This window comes from Chinchilla lanigera, unplaced genomic scaffold, assembly GCF_000276665.1.
Source record: "Chinchilla lanigera isolate Chin_1 unplaced genomic scaffold, ChiLan1.0 scaffold00051, whole genome shotgun sequence".
Lineage (NCBI taxonomy): Eukaryota > Metazoa > Chordata > Mammalia > Rodentia > Chinchillidae > Chinchilla > Chinchilla lanigera.
The window spans coordinates 5,412,904-5,420,307 of record NW_004955452.1 but is presented as its reverse complement, the minus strand read 5'-3'; the positions used below and the strand labels follow the sequence as shown (position 1 = coordinate 5,420,307).

At 48.2% G+C, this 7,404-nt stretch overlaps 1 long non-coding RNA gene across 2 annotated transcripts in view; it reads left to right on the top strand.

Annotated features, from left to right (window-relative positions):
- LOC102010969 overlaps positions 1–7,404 on the top strand; it is a 31,730-nt gene that overhangs the window by 6,771 nt on the left and 17,555 nt on the right. For both annotated transcript variants that reach the window (XR_262656.1, XR_001236120.1), the window contains exon 2: positions 5,340–5,489. This is a non-coding gene — a long non-coding RNA (uncharacterized LOC102010969). The remainder of the gene's footprint in view (positions 1–5,339; positions 5,490–7,404) is intronic.

Here is a 7,404-nt window from a genome sequence, read left to right as displayed (position 1 = left end):
AGAAAGAAAGAAAGAAAGAAAACCTACTTTGCAGATTGCTGAAGGAGTAAATAAGATGATATGTAAAGAGTGCCCTGGGGCGGGGGGAGAGTGCCTGGCACAGGACATGATAAACAGTCACTGTAATTATTAAATGCCTATGGCATGCCGGGCACTGAGCCAGTTGCTGGAGATGCTTATGAGAACGAGGCCGGCTCCCTGCTCTCCAGGAGTTCACGGGTTTGTGGCTGGAACTGGCACAGAAGCGTTTCTCACACACTGGCTGGGCACTCCTGGCAGAGGCAGTGCAGTCTATCTTCCTGCCTCTGAGTAAAGTTAATTGTGTGAGAAGAGAGGCTGAACCCATGGCCTTAGATAATGTAAATATAAAAATAAATATTAGTTGGCTGGGCGTGGTGGCACATGCCTGTAATCCCAGCACTCGGGAGGCTGAGGCAGGAGGATCGTTGTGAGTTCAAGGCCAGCCTGGGCTACAAAGTGAGCTCAAGGCCAACCTGAGCTGTATAGTGAGACCCTGTCTCAAAAAGACCAAAAAATAAAAAAAATTTTAAAAAAAAATAGCAATATGGCAATGAGCCTTTTCTAGGGGAGAAAGTATAAAATGCCATAGCAGCCACAGATCTCATTTTATTTTTCACAAGGCCCTATAAGATTTGAGTAACTAACTGATGAGGTATGGGTGGCTTTTCTGGGGCCTTAATATAATTTAGCTCAATGTGGTTGTGCACACTTATAATCCGGCATTTGGGAGGCTGAGGCAGGAGGATCGCTGCCCGTTCAAGGTCAGTCTGGGCTACGCAATGAGTTCAAAGCCAGCCTGAGGGTCTAGGGATTTAGCTCAGAGGCACAACACCCGCCTGGCAAGCACAAGGTCCTGAGTTCGATTCCTGGTGTCGGAAAACAAACAAACAAACAAAAAAAAAACCAAAGCCAGCCAGGACTACATAGTGAGATCTCTGGTGGCGCATGCCTGTAATCCCAGCACTGGGAGGCTGAGGCAGAAGGATCGTTGCATGTTTGAGGCCAGCCTGGGTCACAAAGTGAACTCAAGTTCAGCCTGAACTGCATAGTGAGACCCTGTCTCAAAAAGACAAAAAGAAAAAAGAAAAAAAAAGAAAAGAAAGAGAGATCTCAAAAAACAAAATTAAATTAAAATAAAATCTTAAAATAAAACATTTCCCTGCACATACCAGTACCTTCCTCTGCTCCCTACCCCAATCAAGGCTGGCAGGGCTGGTGTTGTGAGTTACATGCCCGCTACTCATCCTACGCGGAAAAATAAGTAGCAAAATGGCCAAATGTATTTGGGAAGAGGATGCCAGTCAGAACCTGGTGGAGCTATAAGCCACCAATAAGCAGATCTTTCTTCATGAGGCCAAGGAATTTAGGAAAATGCCCTCTTGCGGGTTCAAATTGAAGAGGAGCTCTTTACCCTGCCCTTCCTCCCCTCCAGTCAGGCAGTGGCAGGAGAGGCAGCAGGGTCGGAGAGTGTGGTCTGCCCATTATGGTGCCAGAGGCCTCTGCCATAGAGCTCCACTGAGGGAGCATCCTGCCCCCGAGTTGGGTCTGGGCCTTGTCTGCCTGCTTGTGTGCGCCATGCCGCCGCCGTGCATATGATACTCCACAGGGACATGAAATCTTTTTATCCCTGGTCCCTACAGATTCTGTAACAGCCCTGTCACTTCTCAGGAAACAGGCTCAGAGAAAATAAACAACATATCCAAGATCAAAGTGCTAGAAAGTGGAAATCCCAAGTCTAGAGCCTAGCTTTGCTGGCTCTGAGTCCGCGCTTCCACGGTTCTACAAGCTTCCTTCCCCCGGACTAGAGCTTTGGGCTTTTATGAAGAAAGGGAGGCTCCCTCAGGGAACCAAAGGATCCTTGCTGAAAAAGCTCCCTTCCCTTTCTTGCCTTTCGTGTGGGAGGTTTACGGGGACACCTGGAAACCAGGAGGTAAAACAAGCCCCAGACTCAGGCCAGGGGCTGGGAGCTCCCCACCAATGAGACCTCTGCTCTCATCTTCCCTGTGGCCTTGAGCAAGCAGGTCCCTGCACTCTCAGGGAACCAAGCCAGCTGTGTCTACTATGCAGCACCGTACTCCTTTCCTCCCTATCTGCCTCTGGGGTATGGGAGGAGCAAGTCAATCGAAACACTTAGAGAACGCTGGCAGTACAACAAAAATGAAAGGCATGATTCTTTTGTGTGGGGGGATGGGGTGTGTTTTGAGATAGAGTCTTAGCTGGGCGTGGTGGTGCAAGCCTGTAATCCCAGCACTTGGGAGACGGAAGCAGAAGAATCGTTGGGAGTTCGAGACCACCCTGGGCGACAAAGTGAGCTCAAGGCCAGCCTGAACTGCACAGCAAGACCTTGTCTCAAAAAAAGACCAAAAAAAAGAAAAAAGTGCTAGGGGTGGGTGGTAGCGCATGCCTGTAATCCCAGCACTAGGGAGGCTGAGGCAGGAGGATCGTTGCAAGTTCAAGACCAGCCTGGGCTACAATGTGAGTTGAAGGCCAGCCTGTACCGCATAGCGAGACCCTGTTTCAAAAAGATCAAAAAAAAAAGAGATAAAGTCTTGCTATGCTGGTTTCAAATTCATGATCTTCCTGATTCAGCCTCCTGAGTGCTAGGATTATAGGCACGCACCTCCATACCTGGCTAATGATTCTAAACCTCTTCATACAAAAAAAATCACAGATGGTAGCTCTGTTTCCTTCTCTCACTTACTCATTCCTGTGATACTGGAAAAATGTAGAAGCCAGGCGTTGTGACACACACCTGTAATCCCAGCCCTTGGGAGGCTGAGGCAGGAGGATCACCATAAGCCTACACAGTAAATTCAAATTCAGCTGGAATTACACAGGGAGACCCTGCCGTAAAAAGAAAAAGAGAAATCCACAGTTTTTTTTTTTTTTTTGAGACAGCGTCTTAATGTGTTGTGCAGGCTGGCCTTGAGCTCACAGCGATCCTCCTGCCTCAGGCTCCAGAGTGCTGGGATTACAGGTGTGTGCCACCATGCCCAGTGAGAAATCCACAATCAGGAGAATTTCACTGGGGTGTCCAGAGCCCTGTGGGATGTGGACAGTAGAAAAGTAGAAATAGTTGGAGCCAGAGAAGGCCTCGTGGAGGAGGAAGGGTAGGGGTGACGAGAGACCTGGAGAAGAGGAGAGAGAACAGCACGCACAAGGCTGGAGAGTGTGCAAGCCTTCAATGCGCGGGAGTGCAGCCGGCCTGAGGAAGTTGGTGGCTGCTTTGTTGTGAGGATAGACCGTAGTGATCACCCCTGCTCTTCCCTGGGAACTTGCTGAGCTGTGTACCCTCTCCATGTTGGTGTGCCCTGATGAGCTGCTAGGCAGCCTGTGTAAACCATACTCAGTGATGGGGCTTTGCTGTGAGGCCCAGGGAAAGATGGCTCTTCTTAGGACACTGCCCCCGTGGCTAGCTTGGGATCCTAAACTTCCAGGTCAGCGTGGTACTGTTCTGAGTTTCAGAGTTCCAAGCCCCACCTCCTTGGGGAGCACCTAGTGCTGGTTGGAGGTTGTTCCTGAGAGCAAGAGAGTCCAGTTGCATTGGTTTGCTCCAGATCAGTTAGTCAGGGGTTCAAACAAGTCACCAGGCCAGAAGCTGGCTTCCACGGGGCCCAGCATGAGGCAGCCATCCCACCCCAGTGATAAAGGGGAAAGAAACTCCCAACCTGCTAGATGTCTGAAACAGCAAGTTTGTGTTCTCTAAAATGGAGGGATGAAGTCTAGGAACAATGGAGCTTAAGAGTAGAAGGAATTTATTGAAAGAAAGCAAACTTCTGTCTATGAGGGACAGAAAGGGGCCCGGAAAGTGAGTTGCCTGCCATGCCTGCTTCTCTCTCTCTCTCTTTTTTTTTTGTGTGTGTGTTTTTTGAGACACGGTCTCACTATGCAGTTCAGGCTGGACTTAAGCTCACTTTGTAGCCCAGGCTGGTCTCGAACTCACAACGATTCTCCTGCCTCAGCCTCCCGAGTGCTGGGATTACAGGCATGCACCACCACACCCGGCCCTCATCCCTGCTTCTCAGTGGTGTTTTACTGAGCAAAGCCCTGAGGTGAGAAGGGTTTAAGGTGGGACAGAACTATAATCAATAAGATTACAAGCATAGTCGCTTGGGTAATATTGACCCAATGGAAAAATCATAGGATGGGTGTGAGGTGGGATTAAAGTATGGTCAACCAACAAGATTACAATAAGTATAGTCTCTTGGGTAATATTGATTAAATGGGGATCAAATGGGGAGGCAAGTCACGTAGCAAGCGTACAGGAGACAGAGCGGACTTTCCTGGAAGGGGTGGATTAAGGAGGTTTGGTCCTCCACCCCAAGGTGATTGATGCCTACTTAGAATATCAATCACTACTGTACATCCCTAGGGGAAGTATGTGGGTGAGTAGTTCCTCTTTTCTTGAAGTTTGGCCGTCAGTGAATGTGCCTCCAGCCAAGGTTGTCCTCTGCATTGACCTCTGGAGGACCCAACCCTGTGACTGCCTACAGTATTTCTACCTAACTTAGCTACCTATAATACCAGGTCCAAGCTGGATTGGTTTTACTTGGAACTGACTACAACCCTATACAGTGAGAGTATCTGCTACTGCCCTGGTTCCTGTGTGGGGAGCCTTGTGGACTTCTCCCTGGGGAAATCCACATCGAGCTGGAGCTGAGGGATTACAGTCTGATGTACACAGTTTACCCTAGGGGAAGAATAAGACCCAGCAAAAGGAACAAACTTACTCAAAATTGTACAGCAAGTTAGCTGCAGGCCGAGATCTAGAACCAGGTTTCCTGACTCCAATCTGGTTATATGGTCAGTTCATAAATGTGGTCTACGCTGTTGAGGTTCTCATGTCCAAGGCAGTCAGCCAAACCTTAAGAATGGACAGGCCACCGAGAAGGTTATAGCAAAGGTTGTCGGAGGACAAATAGGAAACAATACCGGTAGCTGTCTGACTTTAAATGGCTTCAGGAGAATCCAGTATAGTTAGGCATGTTATAGTGTGCCCAAAGGAGAAATCTGTAAGGCTCTGAGCCTTACCCTGACCCTCTGCAATCTTCTGGGAAGTATTTTTTATGTTTCAATGCTATTAGAAGCAGACAAAGCCACAGCAGGATCCCTGGACCCAGTAGGCCAGCAAAGAGCAGGGAACAGCCTGAGGGAATGGAAGAGGGTAAGGCTGGAGACTTCTGTTCCCAAAGCCATCTGCAGAGCCCTCCTTAGCAGTGCAGAGAGGCTAGGGAGAAGTGCAGGGGTCTTTGAAACACAAATTGCCAGTGATTACAAGACCACTGGCTGAAAGGCTGTTTCTCTTTCTTCTTCCCAAGCGGATGAAGATTGTAAAGGACATACGGAGTTTTTTTCTGGCTGGCCCCACGCCTGCTGCTCCCACACGGTGGCTGGGGGATGTTGTCAGAGGCCCCAGGGAGTGATGATGGCCTAGCTTCCAGAAAGACAGTTGAAAACCCAGCTCCAAGGTAAGCTCCAGAGCGGGGACCCTGCAAATTAGTCTTTTGGCCTGGTTGCCATGGAGACAGACAGGCAGCAGCTGCTGGGGAAGAGGAAACGGCAGCTTCCCGACATCTAGGATTCTGAGAGAACCATATTGGGGGAGGGGGCCAGACATCACCCTTCCTGAGCAAGATGTAGAAGCCCCTGCCTGCCCCGCAACTCCCGGATTCATGGGGTACTAAGCTGGAGACAGTGGTTACACTGGATCCCGAAGCCTGTTTTCCTTCTTCCAGGCCAGTGCCCTCCGGTCTACACCACAGCTGCCCCATGCTCTGCTTTCAGAGCAAACAGATCTTCCAGCGCTAAGCTGCTGGTCCCTGGGAGGCTTCCCAAGCTAGCTTCTTGGCAGGACAAGTCATTAGGGTTGAATCCCAGCTCGTTGGCCCCTGGAGGCCAATTTGGCCCAGAGCTCCACCACTTTCTTTCTGGAAAGTCTGGCAAGGGTGTGTGGGTCTGTGTGACCAGCCATTGTCTAGGAAGGGAGTCTGAAGCTGAGCCCGGAGGGAACTCGGCAAATGATGGGGATTTTTTGTCCCCTCTTTTGAAGCCATGGTGACGTTGTTAATTATGGCCTCCTCATCATGCTGCCTGGTTGACTGCCCTTTGACCCAGACTTCCCTGACCTGGTGGAAGCAGTCCTTGGCTGTCCCCTCCCCTCCAGGTTATCTCTAGAAACTGAAGGTGGGAGAGGAGGGGCCTGGGATCCAGGTCACCTTAGTCCACTTTCCCAGCAGAGCTGCCAGGAGGTGGGGGCATCTCAGCGTCTCAGTTTCATCCTCTTCAGTAAAAGGAGACACGAGGCCGGATTATCTGGGGCTTTGAGTTCCTGCACTGTGCATGTGAGAGATCTTACATAAGAGAACAGAGACCTAGTGTGGAGGGAGAGGAGAGGACGGAAAGAAGCAGAGGCTGCTGCTGGCCAGCCAGGACTTTGGTGTCGCTGGTTTAATTGGGAAGCCAGCTCACATGTAGGTATTATCAAAGACATAAGGGGGCTGGGGATTTAGCTCAGTGGCATAGCGCCTGCCTGGCAAGTGCAAGGTCATGAGTTCGATTCCCAGTACAGGGGGTGGGGGGTGGGGAATGAACAAAACAAAAAAAAAAGGGGGGAGCCAACGCTAAGGAACATAAAGGAAATTGAGAAAATGATCCACAACCTTAGACCCCAACCCCCTGTGTTAGTGAAAGTACTAATAATGCTTTTATACATCCTTTCAGATTTTTATGTTTTCACTTTGCCCATGTATTATTGTTACTTTTAAATTACACAAATCATATGAGAACTCATTGTTGCAAAAGATGCAAATACCATGGATAAACAAAGTCAAAAGCAATTCACCTTTGTTATCTACTCCCTTTACCAGATAGCTGTCGTTAACAATTTAATGCCCTTGAACACACATAGTTTGTCTTTCTTTCCTTAGTATAAATGCAATTATAACATCCATTTTGCTTTCAAATTGCTTTTCCCATCATAATAATTCCTAGATTTTTTTCCCCACAGTAGTAAACCCACCCCATTCTCCATAACTGCTGCTGCATTTCTACGTTACAGATGTTCTGTGACTTATTTACATGATCTCTTCTGATAGAAATAAGCTATTTATAGTCATGTTAATAATAATGCTTTGAGCATTTGTACATCTACTTACACATGGTTTATTTCGAGAGTAGAAAAAAATAGAGTAGAGTTACTGGGTTAGCATGCTTGTATATCTGTACTTTTTTCTAAATGCCACAGATATTTATTTTTAAATATTTTGTTTTGCTTTTTTTAATTATCCAAGATATAAATGCTCATTGCAAGGATACTGTAAGCTTTTGGGAGAGGATCACTCACAGTCATTCTTTTCAATAGCCATGACTGTTTACATAATTTTT